Source organism: Bombus huntii, chromosome 14 (genome assembly GCF_024542735.1).
Source record: "Bombus huntii isolate Logan2020A chromosome 14, iyBomHunt1.1, whole genome shotgun sequence".
NCBI classification, from domain to species: domain Eukaryota; kingdom Metazoa; phylum Arthropoda; class Insecta; order Hymenoptera; family Apidae; genus Bombus; species Bombus huntii.
This window is the reverse complement of record NC_066251.1, coordinates 7,322,470-7,342,150: the sequence shown is the minus strand read 5'-3', so window position 1 is coordinate 7,342,150 and position 19,681 is coordinate 7,322,470. Positions and strand designations below refer to the sequence as shown.

At 37.1% G+C, this 19,681-nt stretch overlaps 1 long non-coding RNA gene across 1 annotated transcript; it reads left to right on the top strand.

Annotated features, from left to right (window-relative positions):
• Positions 1-54: 54 nt before the first annotated feature.
• On the top strand, positions 55-19,461 carry LOC126872800 (uncharacterized). The gene is made up of 16 exons (XR_007692194.1): positions 55-90; positions 161-235; positions 334-1,957; positions 2,183-2,333; positions 3,268-4,398; positions 4,496-4,685; positions 4,808-6,060; positions 6,538-6,757; positions 7,198-7,556; positions 8,064-8,269; positions 9,395-9,593; positions 9,777-12,922; positions 12,999-13,074; positions 15,634-15,980; positions 16,406-16,776; positions 16,892-19,461. It is a non-coding gene; the product is annotated as an uncharacterized LOC126872800 (long non-coding RNA).
• The last annotated feature ends 220 nt before the right edge of the window (positions 19,462-19,681 follow it).

Here is a 19,681-nt window from a genome sequence, read left to right as displayed (position 1 = left end):
CGCTTCCATAATGCTGCGTCGACTGCTCCACCACCATTTTATACTTTATGAGATCGTCAGAATACATACCCATGTTATGACTTTGCAAAGGTGTTTTACATTTTACGTACCATTTTCGTCTTTTTACCAATATATTTTTATCCTTTCATTTTTCAATTAGAACTAGGTTAGATGTTGTTCGTATAACTTTGTCCCACGATAGGAATACGAATGAATAGTTACAATCTGAAAAAGGGTAATATGCGATATATCAACATGAAATGTTTTTAAATAATGATATATGTGTACGTTTGAAAATAATTTCCGTTCTTAATATTGTTGGAGATTTTTCAGGAACAATATGACTTTTCACGGATATTATCATAGGAACAGAGAGGATGACGAGTATTGAGGTATTGCGCATTTTCCATTTTCCGTCATTTCCTGCTCTATACAGCAAATTGCGATTGAATAATGGACATCGAGCATCTAATAATTGCTGAATAAAACCTGTATTTTTCGCACAATTACTGTACCTATTATACCGTGCTCGTATCACGTATGCAGTTTCAGAGGTAGAAAAGAAAAGTAAAAATCGATTCTACTATTCAAATGACTATCAGTAATCGAATACTAAAAACATGCAGTAAAATTCTCTTAATAAGGATTTATTCGTATCGCCAAAGTGAAGTTCACAATAGATTAAATGTTCATAATATATAAATATGATATATATATATATATACATATTAATAAAAAAAGAAAAGGAGTAAAAAATGTCGTAATTGTAATGCTTTTGTTAACATAGTTCAAACGTTTGCATACAAACTGATATTTGTTAGAAACAGAGCATCGGTCGTGCAATGAATAAACATTTCGCGGCGTGATCGTTATTGTCGAATGATCACGTGAATTATAAACAATCGTACAGTGAAAGCAGGCTAGATCAGTTTGGCCAATGTTAAAAATTTCTTTACTGTTATAGATGAAACGTACTGGTAGAAAAATGATAACCCAGTGATCGGATTACGTTGTACGGGAAGTAATTTGGTATTTTTGACAGAGAATCAACACACCGAAAGTTAGCATTTGGCTTATAGAGCATATATGTACCTCTAGCTACATTTTCACTTTATCTACAATCAATCGTTTCAAGCAACGGATCAATGCATCCAACTATTGTTAGCTTCGCAGACTGCGCGTTCGTTTTGAAAGTATGTAAACACCATATTCTCCAAGACTATTCGATCAGTTCGATTGCTTATTAGAGTAGAAGTGATTAATGCGAGGAACAATTTGTTTAAATTAACTATATTGATCAATAATTTCTTACTATATATAGATGTTATTAAGTGGTTTAATAAAGCGTACGTTATTAACGTTATAAAAGAAGTGTTATGAAGGTCTCTATCGCAAAGCGTTCTCGTTGCCTTGGTTTCTTTTTTAGCAAGACCACAAAAGAAATTATTTAAAAAAGAATAATAAATCATGTCAAAGATTATGAACATTTCAAATTATGAAATCATCAGAAAAATTTCACAACGGTTTATAAAATCTTTGGACGACATTTGTAAATAAAAGGTAAGCAAGTAATAAAGCTTTTATTGTCGAAATGAAGCTGGTCAGTGTAACCGGGTTAAAAATTCCTGTGAGTTCTTGTCATCGTGTTTGAGAGCGGCTCGTCACGCGAACGATGTCGGCTCGCCACTGTATACCAAACTCTTATGTAAGGCTCGTCATGCGAATACATTTGTTTATTTGGGTTATTGCTTAGTTGTTTGTAGGGGCCGATGTTTTTAGGAAAGCAACACGAGATCCATGCGCAACGATACACACGATTGTGCGCGTTAGCGCGGAAATTGAATTACCTTTGTGCGACTGCAGCGATGAAAGCGAGGCCGGATTGTACCATCTTGCAAACGGTCTTCCAATTAAACGTAGCTACGAAGTACAATTTACACGTCAAAGGATCTCGATGGTAACGTTCCCATTGGTTTTGTTCCAAATGGGATGCTTCATTGATCATATATTGCTCGTTTAAAAAATTGGAAGCATCTGATGATTGTCAGTAATTAATCAAGGATTAACGGCTGATACATATTATCAATGAGATATTAATAATTTAAGAAGTAATTGAGAAGCACGATGTAACACATGTACTGAAGGGGTTAATCTTTATTTCTTCCTTTTTTCTTCATTTTAGTACAGTAAAGAAAGGATATTCGCTTTCAATCACAAATACGTTGATCGAGATTAATTTGGAGGGATTAGTTCGTTAACTAACGGAGCGACGAGATGATGGGAGTTTAAGAGTCCCATTAGGATGTTCTCTGAAAACTTGTTTGCAATTTAAAGTAAGTCAGCGTTTGGTCGGAGGAAAGAATCGTGGGTGGAAAGAAAAACTTTGTGGCCAGGGGATGAAAAGACGGCTGGCATAAAATTATATTTGTTCAGTCGAATCTTGGACGAAACGGGTTGTAGGACCGTGATCAGAATTTTTATGGAAAGGCAGTGCCGAATTCATGAATACGCGCGCGTTCGCTTCCTGTTCAAGATTTACGGGCATCACAAATGCACGCTTCCGCCCACATTCAATGAAAGTTTCCAAGACATTCGCACGCCATTTAATGAAGCTCTAACTCTAGCCTTCATTTCCAATAACAAACGTGATTCCGTGTTGCTCGTTTCTTTGATAATGCGCTCTCCTGCAAAGTAAAGTAGGAAAGTTCAAAAGATCAAATGTCGAACGGCGTATTAAAGAGAATTTATGTAAATTCAAAGTAAGAAACATAACGTAGTTAATTGCGTTATATTACCGGCATAGTAATTATTTGAATTTAAAGTAGCGATTTTTGTGATATAAAATGTCACGTCGAATTAAAATCCCGCACAGGAAAGGTTTCGATTGCGGGAAATATAAACTGCACACGCGTTAAAATCCAGTTAATCGAATTTAAATGATATTCAGCCTTTATTAAGGTTTCCCGTGACTTCGCACATACCTTTAACACTGCCGTTTTCATTATCATAAGCGTTACGTTATTGCAATTTTACCAAGACCGACACTGTTACACAGGTGAGACAGTCATTAACAGGGAGCAATTAAGTTAACTGTGTGCAAAATGTTGTCATTGAATTTTAATGATCTCATTATCTGTTATTGGCTGTTATGATCTCAATACATACAGGAAAAGCCTTGTAAAATTGACTATTAACTAACTAAGTAAATATAGGGCTTTGGAAGATCGGCAAACAAATTTTTGATTCCATTTGGAAATTTTATTTCAGTCATACTGTTCAATATTTCACCAAGAGCAGTGGTTCTTAAAATTACCGGATTAACCTTGAACCCAAAATCGTCCGCAATATCCCGGCTGATCCTCGAAGAATACAAGCCGCAAACAAGAGAACGAAAGGTATTAGGAGAAGAAAAGGAGTGTTCGAAAACAAGGTTAAAGACAAGCACGGTAAAAAAGGGGGATAGAGAAATGGAATGAAAGAAGAAACGTAAGAAGAGATGAAAAATAAGTGAAAAAAATGAGGAGTAAGAAGAGGGCTCTGCTCGTGTCTGAGGGCGACCCTCGGTGAAAATGCAATTTCGGTTCTTGTCTGGAGACGACGTAGCTACCATGGCTCATCTTCCTGGCGTCCGTACCTCCTTCAACATTGTTGAAGGCACAGCCTCTCGTGCACACAGAAGTTCTTCTCTCTGGCATGTTCCAGGAGATGAAAGGCTCCCGTGGCTATCAAAGGGAAAGGGAAGAGAGGTAAAGGCCCCACCCGACAATGGCCCTGAGCTCCAAGGTTTTCAAGCTCGACGTCCAGGCCTCGGAGGACCAGTCGTGTGATTTCAACCGGCCTGTCAACTTATTCCCATTTCATCCGATTTGGATAAATATCACGATTGTTTCGATTTTCCAATCATCTAGAATTTTCTCAAACAAATTTGAAAATACCAGAAAATTCAAGTTTCCGCATATTATAAAGCTAATCGTTTAGAGTCTAGCAGATTCCACGGGGAATTTTCTATGTGTCTAGGAAATGGAGGAAAAACGTCAGCGTATTACTCACAGAGAGAAGCGTTTCCTCTTTTAACCGATTACGAAACGAAGAAAGAAGGCGGTTCTAAATTTACATTGGTTCATTTTGCATCCTCGTCGACGAGGTGAACGCGCTCTTCGACCAGCGACATCTCGCCAGAGAGCCATCTTCGGCGACGAGAGAACTGGAACAAGGTGTACGATGAATTTTCTACGAGATGTTTGAGAGCACTGCCAATGATTCAGCGTTTCTGACCGATTGCCACGAGAGTGAGAGGAAGAGTATCGATAATGCACGTGCCTCATTTTACATTGTTGCATATCTTGATGGAGAACATTCAAAGTTTCATACTGCCTTCTTGGAAATCAGTAAGATTAGGTAGTGAGCACTTTGAGGTCTCCTTAAATAACAAACTCATTTCATCTATTTAATGCTATTAGATATAAATGATTATATGATATCTTATTAATTCCAGTTGGTAATATTCTTAAAAATAAAGTAAAGGATTAGGAAGAAGTTTATGGAACCCAGTCACATACTCGATAGCGTAGCTGTAGGCGCGAACCAGACATAATAAGGCATTTGTATGTTCATCGTGATTTTGATATTCGAGGTCCCGTCTTTTTAGCCATGCTTTTAAATCAAGGATCGAGAATAGCAAGAAGGTCGTTAACAAGTGTGAAGTTTTACTTTTTCAAGAATATTTAATATATTTTATTATTTATATTTATTGAAAGTATGTTGCAACAAGTTAATTTTTATTTTTTTTTTTTTTTTTTTTTTTTAGAAGGAAGCTTTAAACGAGCAACGTAAAAACATTACGCTCGAATCAGCGAGACATCGTAATTCAATTAAAAATGAAACAGAAAACAGTCGATAACAGAGTACGTTAACAGATTAAAAAGGTAGAGAGAAATGTAGTCCTTTTTTTGAAAATGCATGCGCTTAAATGAATCCATCAATTCTCTCTAGAAATACGATGAAAGCACGTGTACAGTATACAGTGTACTACGTATACGTCACGGCAGTAGAAAGAGATGGAAAAAGAAAGAAAAAGAGAGACAGAGAGATACAAATCCAGTCGATGGAAATGTTACTGTAAATCTGCGTCAAGATCAGAGCTGACGTCATTCTCTGACGCACCATCATCTGACATACTCTGCATTGTTCAGCGAACGTTCGAAAATGTATATTTTCTATTGCCAATACTGTTATCGTTTTTCAAACGTCAATATTCGTCAGATTCTAATTATCACATCACCAATTATTCAGTTTACAACCTACAAATAAAAAAATCGATTATCGAGTCAAAGGAAATGTTAAAGGTCAACGAAAAATCTAAAGTCAGATGAAACATTTGTTTTACAATTTCTCAATTTCTTCACATTTTTTAATTACGTGTAATTCTAACGTTATGAAATACTTGACATATAAAAAAAATGTATATAAAAAAAATTGATATAATTTAAAAAAAAGAAGTTCAATATGGCAGTAACTTTCGCAGTGACTTTCTTTAATATAAAATTAATTTCGGTAATATAAAATTTCAAATTATCAAAATATCAAATTATGATTCATAAAATATATAGGAAAGGTGAAAGGTGATTATAAATTATTGTATTTAAATTATGTTTGACGTCCAAAGAAATTAATTTATTTAATAATTATTAACTATAATTAAAATTGCAACCATATATTAATTAGTGCTAAAAGATAATAAAATCCAATTAAACTGAATAAGAGTGTATAGGAATTTGATTATCAATCATGTAATAGATGTTACAGGAAAATGGTAGTTTCGATACGTGCTGCCATCTTCGCAATTGGTTGATGCTTCTGGTAAGGCAGAGAACTGTACGTCATAGTGAGCAATAACTTAGATTCTACATGAGAATGAATAGAACATCTCGTGTTTGCGGACTCTGTAACAGGTGTTCTTATTTCTGGAGGGGAGTTCAGACTGCTGGTTGCACATCAGTGATTTCTATCTTCGACACCAGACATTGTCTTTTCGTTGCCAAAATTGTACCCAGGAAACTGGTAAATTTCTACTTAGTTGTTACTACTTTTATCAAGAAATAAACACGTTTTTTCAATACAATTATAGTAGAAAATAAAGAAACATTGGGTCACAACAAAGATTATCACATAACTTAGAAACAGGTGTAAAGAAATTATGATTAAAATATGTTTTAATATATTTAATCTATAAGAATATAATCAAATCTAAATAAAATTATTCTTTGATTCAGTTCTCGTAGCATTGAGACTTGTATTAGAGAGTAGAAAATGCTTCAAACTGATCGTTGATTTGAAGTTTTGAGGAAAATCAGCTAAACCACAACTTCCACTTCGTTCTTATGAATAGATTATCTTTTAGAACCAAACGAAACTAAGGCTCGAAATTTTTGTTGATCTGATAATTTGCATTAGGATGATCATTGTGTAAAAATATGTTGATATAGAATCTCTGAAGAGACAAAAATTTAGAAAGGGTGTAAAATTACTGGTTTTCAGAAATATCGAGGTAAAGTAGGCAGGTGTGCTTCCTGCAGACGTACAAGTACATACATAATAAGAAGATAATATTCAAGCATAGAGAAGGAGCCGCGAGCGTAAGAGTGTGAGTGATCACGTCCTGTACTTTCCTAAGCACCTGCGGAGCCAGAACAGATCCGGCAGGTGCAAAAAGGATACGGGAAACCCCGAAGAACTTTATGCAATCCTCGTTGAACGGGTAAGTCCGTAGATTGTCCCTTTTGCTATAAAATTGAATTAGAATTTAACAAAATTTTGATAAAAGTGGAATATTTGGAATCTGATAATTTATTATTCTTTCAACTTAATTTTGTAAATAATCATTATTATTCTTTTACTATACCTTCTCAAATATCTATACTTGTTAATAAAAAAGAACAATTTTCTGTTTATGATAGTTGGATGATATACTTTATTAATCTTTCGAGTTAATTTAGAATATGTCAAATAACCAATATTAACTTTTTACTATACTTTTTGAAATATTTGACTTTCATGGCACATTCATATATGTTTTAGTTTTAAGAATTTAGTAATAAAACATGAATAATTTTCTTTCTGTGATAGTTGATTGGTATACTTTATAAGTAGATGTTATATTTTATAAGTATACTTTATAAGTAGGTATTATATTTCTAGGAAAAGCATTAAAAAAAGAAAGCGGTATGGCTCAAAGCGCGGAGGTTTAAATGTTTAAAGCGAGCCTTCTGGTATAGAGCGCGGCGATTTTCCTGCCGTTTCCCGGGTAACTTTTGCGTCAGCCTTTATCGCCGGAAAAAAACTCGTTAGCTTGGCGCGGCCTAGCTGGCCTGCTTCCAGAACAAACCGCCAGAGGTCCGGCGTTACGTGCGAACCGAGGCCGTGCCGATGAATTTGGTGACGTAAGAGAATAAAACCACCATAAAGGCTTGCTGGTTCATTAGCGCAAACCGCGGAGCATGGCATCCTTGTAGAGAGAGCGAGGTTATAATCCATAGTCTGATCTCGGTGTATCCACAGTACGTACCTTTAAAACGTGCGCTGCGTTGGCACAGAATTCCGACATTCCACTAGACTTACTGACTAAAGGATAGTAAAACGATAAAACATTTACGATCACGGAAAGTTTTCAGATCTATTTCATCTAATACTTTTATGTATTTTAAGCATAATTTTACATTAATTACAGAGAGACAAAAGAACACGAGAGTGAAAAAAGATTAGATACAATGTTTTATATAGGTTAATACAAGTAGAATTCATTTCAAAAATTGTTCGTTGCATTGTGTTACGCATGCGCAGTAATGCAGAGTCACTGTTATTATTACACGGTACAAAGATTCGGTTGATTATCGGAATTAAATATATTTATTATTATTATTGAATATTTCACAGTAAATGTTTCAATTAATAATCACTATGTATTAATTTATACCATCAGTAGAATATATTAATATGCGTCGTTGACGTTCCTATATTTTCTCCTATTTTTAAATATTTAATACATGCTACTGTAATTGTTACAGGAGTAAATTACTTTTCGAAAAGCGTTTGGTTTTTGAATTATCGACATGTAGTCCTCCGGTTGTTCAGTGCTGCAGCGAAACGCAGCAATAAGGAGAGATAATATACATACTTGACTTCCACTCGAAGAGGTCGGGTAGATAAGAGAAGAGTGAACCTGCGAAATTGACTTTCGTAATTACCGACCGAGAATGCGCCAGTATCCAAGGTAGTATTCGGCCGATCTACAGCCGTAGATCATTCGCATATGATAAAGTTTGCAATTTGTACGCAAAAGAGAAATGACTTAGGCTTATTCATTCGGCCATTCGCCAATTACCGTGTCGATCTTCTCTTTGAAACTTCATTTAATCTGCATCGCAGTTATTGCTACATAACACCTTATTTTTACATCTTGTGCATGACCTCTTCTATTTTAAAATACGTCGATCGATATGTTAATACTGCAGTTCATCTTCTTTCAATTTTGGTAATGCTAACATTATTTTATGAATTGCGTTATGGCACGATACAGAGATATTCTTTATGATTTCCTACTTATTTTCCTCTTCATAGCTCTTTGCAAATTGAATTCAGTTTCTTAAAATTGTATCAAGTATCAGAAAGAAACCACCTTACAAGAAAGGTTCTATATATCAATTATGTGTATTGTATATATTGTTTTTACGGTAAACTTTCAATTACTTTAGGCAATATAGTTGAATACTTTCCAGAAATTAGAAAAACATCTATATCAAGGAATTTGTGAACAAAGTACAATTTGGTATGACACACAGCATGTGTGTATCTTGTATATGAATCGATAGTGTTTCGCATCCAGCGTTGCGTAAAATGACGTCAATTGGCGTGTAAGGATTATGTGAAAAAACTGACCGTAATCGTTATTGACTACTTAAAACGCATACAATTAAGGCTTTCTTTCGAAAGCAGGTTATTTAATCATTGATAACTTGAGACTGCCTTCCTTATTGGTAAACTATGGAATTTTTATCTTAAGAGTTTTCTTCCCTTTTTATCCATTTGAATTTTAATCCAAAAAGTTGTAATTCTAAAAAACATAAAATTTGCATATTTTACTATTTAACGCGTTTATTTAAAATTATTATATTTCTAATTCAAATACATTATGTTGTATCTATTTATTTTCTACGAGGAATAAAATTGATTTATAGTATTTAATTTTTAATTCGGTGGCTAAAGGTGTTTCTAACTAAGAAGTGACCCAGTTAACAGGTCAATATCGTAACTGTTTCGGACGATAACGTCATTCAGACTTTCCGTTATTTCTTAGTGAGATACTATATTGGATCAGAAAATAACATGCTACTTTCAGAAGTCATCTCGAAAATCCAATTAGTGGAGAACTGCTTAACGGAGCACCAGTCACTTAAATCGTACTTTACCAATTTCCTTTCTTATTAGAGGATCAAATGGCAAATGAATGAAATAAGCGTAGTGTGTGCAGTATAAACACAAAATTCAGCAATTATATACATCTTGCCTTGTGCATGTTGCAATTTGCAAAGAATGAGGTATGTGTGTTGATGAAAGGAAAGTTCTTTTATCAAACAATTTAATGAATCGATTTTATTCTAACTTTGTTATATTTCTTGGAGACCTCATTTACTATAGAATATTTTACATTTACTTTATGAATATGATAATTAATATAAAGCTTAAATACTTTTATAAAATTTATCACGTTCACTTTTTAGGTACTGCTTCTGCCTGCAATTATATTTCTGGTAAAGAAAATACGAGTTTAAAAGATCTTAAATACTTCTATATTGTACTACAAGAATTAAGCCAAATTAACTTCTAAAAAAGTCTTGAACATCAAGTCTCAATTTCCAATCTCAACTGAATAGAAATTACCACGAAAAAGTATTCTATAAGCTGTGGCAAGCAGTACAATTTTCGGCCTCGAAAGAAAGTGCGCCACTGTTATGCAATTAAGATTTTAATAGAACCTTCATGTCCGTGAATCTCCGTGTGCGTTTCCTTTGTTGCGCTTAACTCTGTTTGCTCAACCCCCTTTTCACGGTGAACTCTTTCAGTGGCCTCACCGAACACCGCATCCCTCAAGGGGTTAATTTCATTTCGACTGTCTGGGCAACATACGAGCCGAAGGTGTGCATCACGAAAGAACCTGCCACTGCACCAGCATGTATTGTCGTCGTCAACGTCGAAAGAGTTCAGTGTCAAACGTCAGCGATTTGTTTTCATGATGCACGAACGCTATGGTTGCACAACAACGATTTATCGCTGACGAATGTTATTGGCGACTCGTGATCAGCGTGTACGCAATATCTTCACGGACGAGCCATCGTAATGCCGAGCGAGCCGATTTTAAAAATCAATTCATCTCCACGCGCCTGCGGGTAACGGTCGATGTCCAGCTTTTAATACGTCGTTAAGATTGAGTGCTCGGATTGCAATTGAACTGTCGCGTTTTGAACGCCGACAAACTAGAAAAGTATCGAGAAAAATCTATACATAGAATGTTTAGTAGTTCTTTGCGCTAATTATTTGAATCCTCCTTAATAATTAATGGCGTGTTGCTTGAAATAAGTAGAAAGTTAGTGAATATTAAAGTAGTCCTTGGAATGTGCATTTTTTGGCCATTAAGCAATGTTTAATGACCAAAATTTTGTTTGATTGTGGAGAAACGAGCGTAGTGATTGCTTAAAAATTTAATAGTTTAATAATAACAAACTAACATTTAAACAATACACCTCAAAGTTGAGGTCCTCTGAAGAGTTAAATTAATACCGTATACAATATTCACGCACAAAAAAATAGTTTACTTTTGAAGTGACAATCTAAATACCGGGAGATATAATAATTTAAAATACAAAGCTTAAATTATGGACTATTAAAAATAGTCTGCAATGATAGCGAACTTGTCGATAAGACAATTATTTTTCTTGAAAGAACTCAAAAATATACGTACTCACGAATATTAATTATCGCTAAAATTGGTTAAAGTCATCCACTAGTAGCGGTAAATTATTTCTGTGGCTAAAACGGATATTATTAAAGATTTTTGGAATATACGCTGCGGAATAGTAACTGGCCAATCGAGAACGCGTTATCTTATCATCAGCCAACAGCCCAACTTCTCCATCCAAATGCGTGCTCTAGTATACAAGAGATAACATTTCGCCTCGTGGCCAATGAGATTCTATTTGAGATCCTGCTCGCTCGGTGTGGAGAAATCAGAATCCGGAATACGAGACATGCAACTCGATCTTGCGCTCATCTCGATTTCAGTCTCCCTTCCGATCAAACACCGCTTCTTAGCAATCTTGTAATCTCGCCGAACAAGTCCTCTAGACTCGTTGATCTAGACATCGTATACGCCGCGTTTGGCTCTATATTTTTACATTACGTATGATTAATTATTAATCGATAACTTGTAATTCTAGTTAAGACTCTCTTGAGACTTGGTATCACGTTACGTTCATCTATAAATCGCATTACGTTCGCAATACGTATTTGAATTTAAGAACGTTGGTATTTACTATTATCACTGTTTTGGATTATAAAAACATTTTCAAGTAGATTAAACTATGGAAATCGTACTCTTTGTGATATTATGTATGCGTAACTTTTATTTTGCATATTTATGAGTAGTAGAATTAATAGAAAATATTGTAGTCAATCGCAACTTTTGTTCTCACAAGCGAACAAAAATTAAAGTATAGAGAATTTATGCTTTCGATTTGAAATGACGAACAAATGAAACGAAGGAAAGTGTTTGTATTCATCGCTGCATTACAGAAGATTTGTAAAATCTCACATCGTAACTATGTAAATGAAGAAGAAGCGATAGCTTGCTTTAAAGATTTTAAAAAATCTTTGCAAATATTGAACTTCGTTCAAAAATTTCTCTTCGTTCAAAACTATCGCGATGAAATCAAATTTTTGAAGAAAGAAAATACATACCGAGGTCTCGATGCCGCTATCGTGGCACACTGTTTGCCATGAATTATGCTGAGATTTCATAAGTGCTTCTGACCTTTACTGCGAAGAATTTTCTTGGAACGATGACGACGATGATATCGCAGGCGAGAGTTAATAATCGATGTTCTACGTTCGAAAAATGTTTAACAGAATTAAGTAACGATTACGTGGACATTCAAGCGAAGGATAAATCTCACGATTAGATAATAATAGTAATAGTTGCGGTTTAAACAGTCATGATTACAGTGCTGTACTATACTTTAAACGCTGTTTTATTCCTTGTATTATTTTCTTTCTTCGTATAATTTTTTAATTCAAATTCTACTTGTTAAATTATTTCTATTAACAACTAAAAGGTATTTAATTTTTAATTCCTGGGATTTAGAGAGAGAATGTCATTTTTTGCTATTTTTAAAAAATGTTACGAGTACTTTTAAGTTGTTTTATCTTTTTCTTTGCTTTTTTAGCGCGCTATTGAATTCTTGCCTATTCATGAAGGGATTCCCGGAGTTTCATCTCGTGAAAATGCATGGAGTCCGACAATTAACATCGCATCCATTCACGTAAGCTCGGTGGCATTACGGAAAGGAAAAAAATAAGCGTTCATTCATGAAAACTCTTATCTGCGTATACATAGCCATAGATTACCAACCCCGTTTCATTCACACGTTCGCGGAACAGGTTGAATTTATCGCTGACATCTTTCCGTTGAAAAAAGGACCATATCAATTTTACAAACCCCACTATTTTATATTTCATCTTCTTCCAATTTTTGTCCAAGATACCAAGGACTCCAATTTTATTACCACGAATTGCTGTGAATTAACAAAAATCAACGCATTCGCTTCAATCTCTCTAAAATAACAAGAAGAAAACCATAGGAACTGAACTGAAGGTATAACAACATATTCATTTTTTAACAAATTCCTGTTGATCTATAATCAGTCCTCTAATCCAGACTTCCTCCATAGAAAACTACCATGTTACAACACCTTTAATTGACTAAAAAATGACGGCAGTAAGGAAACCATAAAAACCAAACAGAAGGTATAACATCGTCATTTCTTCAACATCATAACAAATCCATTCGAATTCATTTCACCAGTTAATCCACAAACATTTCTTTCATCCACAAATCTCATGGAAGAAACGGTCATCGAAAGAAACTAAGCAGGAGCATCGTCGAATCGACTCACGTGCACTGGAATACAAGCGAGCTTCGAGTCACAGTGCAGGATATATGACGCAAATCGAATGCACGCGGTTCTGTTTACGTACGAGATAAGAGTTTGTCCTGGGTCAAGGCTGCACGCAGTTTGATAATCCAATTCAGATAACGGGAACGTGCATAGAGTTTGCTGGACCTTGAGTACATACATACATATATATATACATATAACGACGGTCTACGCGAGAAAGAGAAACGTCCGAAGAGAATACACACGAGGCAGCGCAAGGCAAGGCGAGTCTCGATGACTCATTTCGCGAGCAATTTGTCAAATCATCTGCCCCTTCTCTCCCCCGAGAGACCCGCCCTCGTTCCCTCTCCTTCAAACGGAAAGACTCACGTTTATCGTGAATAGTACGCCTAACGTGCGCACGTGACATTTCGAGTATCTCGAATTAAACTGTAAACATCGTAGTACAACCGACGGTTGAAGACCAGCCACGCGGACAGTGTCAATGATCCTACTATTTATTGGATCGTTGCTTACGCACGGCGTCACATGTCTGTGGATATGTACGTGTACACGTCCGGCTGTACGTGTGCGGGCATCTCTCCTTCCTCGTCTCGCTTTTGTCAGTCGTGACCTCGAAGGTTATTTCGTCTGTCTACCTCTTTATCTTCTGAATCTCCTTGCGAGACCCGATTTTCGAAATCTTTCATTCAGATGTTGTGCGGTGAATGACACGGCATGAACAGGAATTTGGCTTTGATTCTCGATTGATATGATACTTATGTATGATAGGAGCCTGAAAATTTGTACCAGCTGTCTGTGGATTATGATGTATGGTTGTTATATCGTATCGTTATTACAGGTTGGTACAGATTCAAACAGATTGGTTTTGGAATGTACGTGTACTCAAGTGTTTTCACACTTAAATACTCTTCTCTTCTCCTTCAATGGAATACCATGAAGTATACGTTTCTCAAATCTCTTCAGCCTCTATCTTTCAAAAACTCGAAGAACACTTAGGAACAATGAAACGTGAACAAAGTCATCTCTTCTCCTCGTGAATCCTCCAGATATCTTCTCTGACACTGAAAGTCTCGATGACCATGATATAAATTGCGCGAACAGCCTCTGGTGACTTTGCAACTGCCGTTAGATTCCATGCAGCGACTGTACGAGTTTCGTTCCCTGTGACTACTCTCCACGTCTCCATCTCGACCGATTCTCCGTCACGATTCATAGGGGTATAGGTAAACGACATCCGCGTCCGAGTGGGCACGTGCGTGTGCCTCTGCGTTCGCGTGTCCCGTAGTTTGTGTCGTTGACTGAGGGTGGTGGTGGTCGTGTGATGGTAGTGGCGAAAAGGGGGAAAAGGGTGACGGAGGAGGGAGAGCAAGCACGTGTGAGGACGTAGTACGATTTACTCGCAGATCGGTGGAACGTCTTCCTCGTTCCCTCCCTCGCCCTCTTTCTCGTCGATGAGCTGTCTTTCTTTCTCTTCCACCCCTTCCCCCTATCGCGTACTTCTCTTCCTCATTCTCCTCCTCTTCGTCGTTCCTCCTCCTCCACCTCTTCCTCCTCCTCCGCCTTCTCCTCCTTCACCACCTCTTCCTCCTACCACTGACATTATACTACTACTACGGGGTACTCCACTTTCATTCAGTCGCTTCTAAAAATAAAGTCCCTGATTCACAATGCATGAATGACAATCACACTGAAAGGAATACCGCACAGACTTGTAGCCTTTCTCACTCTCTTTCCCCCCTATCTCACTCCCTCTAACCGTCCCATGTCTTCTTTGTCTCTCTTGTCGATCTCCTGCTCTTGCGATTTTCCCTCTCCCTCCGTCTTTCTGTTGTATATGTCCTGTCTCGTTCTACCATTCCCGAAGCACTCCCTCTCGCTCTCTTTTCGCTCCTATCACTCTCGCCTCTCCTGTCTCGCTTCTTTTTCCAACCTGTTCTCTCGTTCCCTGGCGCCCACCCCCCTTTCTCCCTTCACACTCTCTCTCTCTCTCTCTCTCTCTCTCTCTCTCTCTCTCTTTCTCTCTGTGTCTATGTATGTATATATATGCCTGCCTCTGTATGTATATGTGTCGTACTCTCTTGTAAGAGAGTGAAATCTCGGTTCGCCTGTTGCATCGAACTATTGGTTGGTTCCGTGTAAATAGATCCCGTGGAAATTCGAAGTAGCATTGCCGCGTTGCGCCGGCCTGATCGATCGGAGGGATCGATCTCGCACCGGAGAACTTGTTGCACATCGTGCCAGATTTTACAAATGTCACGGTCCGGTGTTTGAATTGGCATCAGAGAGTATGTACGTCCGTTTGAATAAACGTTATCGTTTGTTTATACTATCCGATGATGATCGAGTAAGTCGAGGAATAGGAAGCAGTTGGAGAATAGTTACTGAAACGTTTCTCTGCTCGTAGGTGTTCGGGCGAAGCGGTGGCTGCTTCTTTCGAGGATAAATGAGAAGTTTGATATTGCAGAGGATGAAAAATTGTTAGTAGAGTCCGCAAGACTGATACGATAACGAAGCGAGCTATCTAAAGCAAGATCGTATCGCTGGCTGATAAACGAATTCTGCGAGGAAAACAAGTGTAGATTCAACAAGATATCGTTGGTACTGCGTTATGACAGTTTCAGGCGATGTGCGTGTTCGTTTTAAAGTACATGTATAATTAAGGTATAGCGATGAAGGCATATAACAGGATCCCATGCAATTTATTATCCATATAATTACAGGATTCTTAATGTATTAAGTCAAGAAAACGAGGTAATTCATCATGCAACTTTGTAACATTTTCAACTTAATAACTTATTTATTAAAAGGTTCTTTCTTATTGCCAGACTGGTCCATGATAAGTCACAATGGTAGCTTTTTAATTTCGTCTTGGACTGATTTGACACATATACTCATTTAGTTATATTCACATTTACTAAGATTAATTCGTCCTTAGTAATTTTAAATTTCGCGCCAGACGTTTCTGGCTCTGGAACATCTCATTCAACTGATTAATCTATTGTACTATGATAATCTTTTTCTCCCTATTTTCCCTCTAATACAAATTACATTTTAAAACATATGTACGTATATTGTAATAATAATAATGTTTCATAGTTTCATTGTAACGAATGGTCTGCCACAGACCATTTATTTTACGAGGTTCTTTTTCACATAGAATGATTTCCGAATTACAGAAGGGTTCGTTTTATGCAGATGAACAACGAAGATAGCAACCGGAAATACCAGCTATAATTTGGGAATGCACAATTGTCCCGTAACGCTCTGAAGGTTCACGGAAATAGGGGCGAGTAACCCTGAATATCTCGTGAAGTTCTCGGCTCGAAGCACCCAAGGAGAACTGGTTTCAACTCATCATAGTCACCTAGCTGTTCACGATACGGCATTCCAAAATAAAAAACAGAATAATCAAATGTCCCTGAAAACAGCAAAACACTGCCGAATTCAATAATATTGCTTGAAGCTGTTTCAAAGCCTAGAGGTATTTCGAAAATTCTTCAGTGAAGAATTGACCGCGAGGAGAGTTATATTGACTCGTACATATAAAGTAAGAGAAAGAAAACGTTTTAAATATTATAAATATCGTCACGCGAACCATTATATTAGCTAAGAAATGAATGGTGTCTTAAAATAATATTTAAAAACGATGAATATTGTTACAGAGACCTACTTTCATCACCCTTCTTGAAGTTACTCACGCGAAACATTCTTGTTAGTAGATAATCCTATAATAAATGCAGCCTACGGAAACTTCAAGACACTTCAAATTCTTCTTGCGAAAGAAATTGCAGCAACGTCCAACGGTGGTATAAAAATATGGCAAACGTTTGCGAACGTTTATCCACTTACGATATTCCAAACGACTACATGAGAAGTTAAATATTTCTTGAAAATCAAAATGCTTCGTGGCATCAGAAGTTGAAGAAAAAGTGACTCCAGTACTTGAAGAAAAAAGAAAAATAATTCAAAGTCGGATAATTCCAAGATTAAAATATCCCTCTAGTTGAACCATGGCTACGACAATCCTGGACTCTAATCTGACTGCAAGATTTCAACGAAGGGACAACTTTGTGTCCAAGAGTTTCCCTTGACGAGACTCCCTCGTTATTATCCGCCGCTGCGAGCCTCTACTCTAACTAAAGAGAGACTTTAGAGTGCAAGGCAGAGCTATAGGTAGAGAGAGCAGCAGTACCAGCAGCTCGAACCGCTCACAGCTAAATATATCTCTCTCTCTAGAGTTACTCAAGGTCACAGCGCTTGGATTGGCCCACGATAAAGCGCAGCTCCGTACCCGTCCCTCGGCTGCCCGGCCTTATGCTTCGTTCGCACACATTCTGCCGTGCCGTGGCCCACATGTCACTTCGCGACAATGTCGTATACCAGCCGCATCGGGTACACGTGTTCGATCGAACGCAGCAATAGTCACTCCGCATGCGAGTCGTATTTTCAGCCGCGATACGTTCCTATATAGTCACGTCTACACCTTTCGATCTTTTTCCCCATTGTTCTGTTTCATTAGTCACAATCGCAATTTCGCATTAATCGCGATCAAAATTCTGTGTTCTCGTTTCACTCACGCTCTGTCGTTTCTTGGAACGTTTTTCTCTTTAAATCTCACGGAACACTTTCGATCCCTTTCAATCATCGATTTTTTAAATCTTTGCTACTTTTGCATTTTGGTTTTAAAGTAGAGTATTTTATGGAAGTTGATTCTTTTTATGAATAAAGTTGCCTATTTTCTTTAAGTTACACATTATAATTAGGTATTTCTGAGAAATATAAATTACAGTAAAAATAATCTGTGTAATAAAAAGAAAGATATTTCGGAGGTAGTATCATTTTAGCCCGTTCAGGGAATATACGATATATTGCATACGTGATGTTATTATTATTCTATGAAGCACGTATACTGACTTCCGGGTAAACCATAGACACGGAAAGAGAGTGTGACCTGTTGCTGACGACAAATAATTGGCGAGTTACAGGTCGCTCTTTAGAAACACCAACAGAAAGGCGTAGAATCTATGGGGCGTATGTTCCGTAATAATGTATACGCAATGTAGGATCTTACAAACAATGGCGTAGGCTTCAATGCAGCTTAAGTCCATTATAAAATTATTTACATTCTATTAACATCATTCGTTTGCGAGATTTCTATTAATCCTGCTACGTTCTTTAAGTTTTATAAAAAAATCATTGATTAATATCCGTGATTTTTTATTTTAACGTTATATTACAGTTTTTCTTAAAACATCAAATATTTTTTCATTCATTTAAACGATAACGAAATTGCTACGTAAAGATTTAAAAAACGTAACAAGTTAACAAATAATACAAAAAGATTTCAATGACACAAATGACAAATACTCGAGTATGAAAACACAAAGAGAAAACGTATCGTGAGATAGACAATTCGTAATGCTTTCAAAAACTATCCATTCGATTTGGACAGGGATGTTCCGAGGTTCGACGGTGCTGATAACAGAACCAAGCTACACTCATTCTATAGCTGAATTTGAGGTTAGGTGATTGTCCGGGTGTGCGGTAAGCATCGATAACGACGATAACGGCGCGCTGCAACCTCGCGGCTGTAGCAACACGATCTGGCAACCCTGGAGCGGCCAGCAGTGCCGGGGTTGAATTTCAAGCGCCCGAGGGACAGAGGGGGTCGGGTCTCTCTCTTTTGTATAGGGGGCACGAGGGCTTCACCGATGCTCGGCACATAACGGTGAGTCGACGGCCATGATGCGGGGCTTATGGCCGGCTGCCTGGTTCTGTTGTCTGTTAAAACGTGCTTCAAAAGAAAACCAACCTTTCTCTTCGGCTTCCTCCTCGGCCCGCCCCCTCTTTCCCCGAAAAATTACATACAACTCGCTCTAGGCCTACGGGGTTGAGTCCCAATAATCGCTCGTTTCTCACCACCCGAATATTCCCCCGCGTATTAATTACCAGATTCCGTTTTCCCCATGGCCATTTAAAATACGTAAACGGCAAATTCGCGCACATGCGAGCAAAGATTGAAATCGCTAAACGATAGAGTTTTAATTTAGGGAGACATTTTCCGGTTTTTAAATTTTAAATACCTTTTGAGTAGTGAAAGCATAAAGGAATGAGTGTCTTAATATTTTCAGTTCGATCTTTTTGTATGAAATATTAGTTTTTAGCTTTTAATTCTTACTGTTGGATAATTTATGGCAAACATTTTTCTAAATATATACTTGGTAAGCTGAGAGTTCAGTAATCTGCGAAAATGAGTTACCTACTATTGAAGACGGGTTAATCTTTCGTACAACCCCCGACAGTAAATACCGAGTATCCGTACTATTGTTCATGCGCGCATACCTAAACTTTAAAATCTTTACCTGCCGTAAGCCTTGCAGGTTTTAAAAGTGCTGACCTTGTCGTTTTTATGATGTATCCCGAAAATAGTACAAAGCAACTCAGAAAATTCG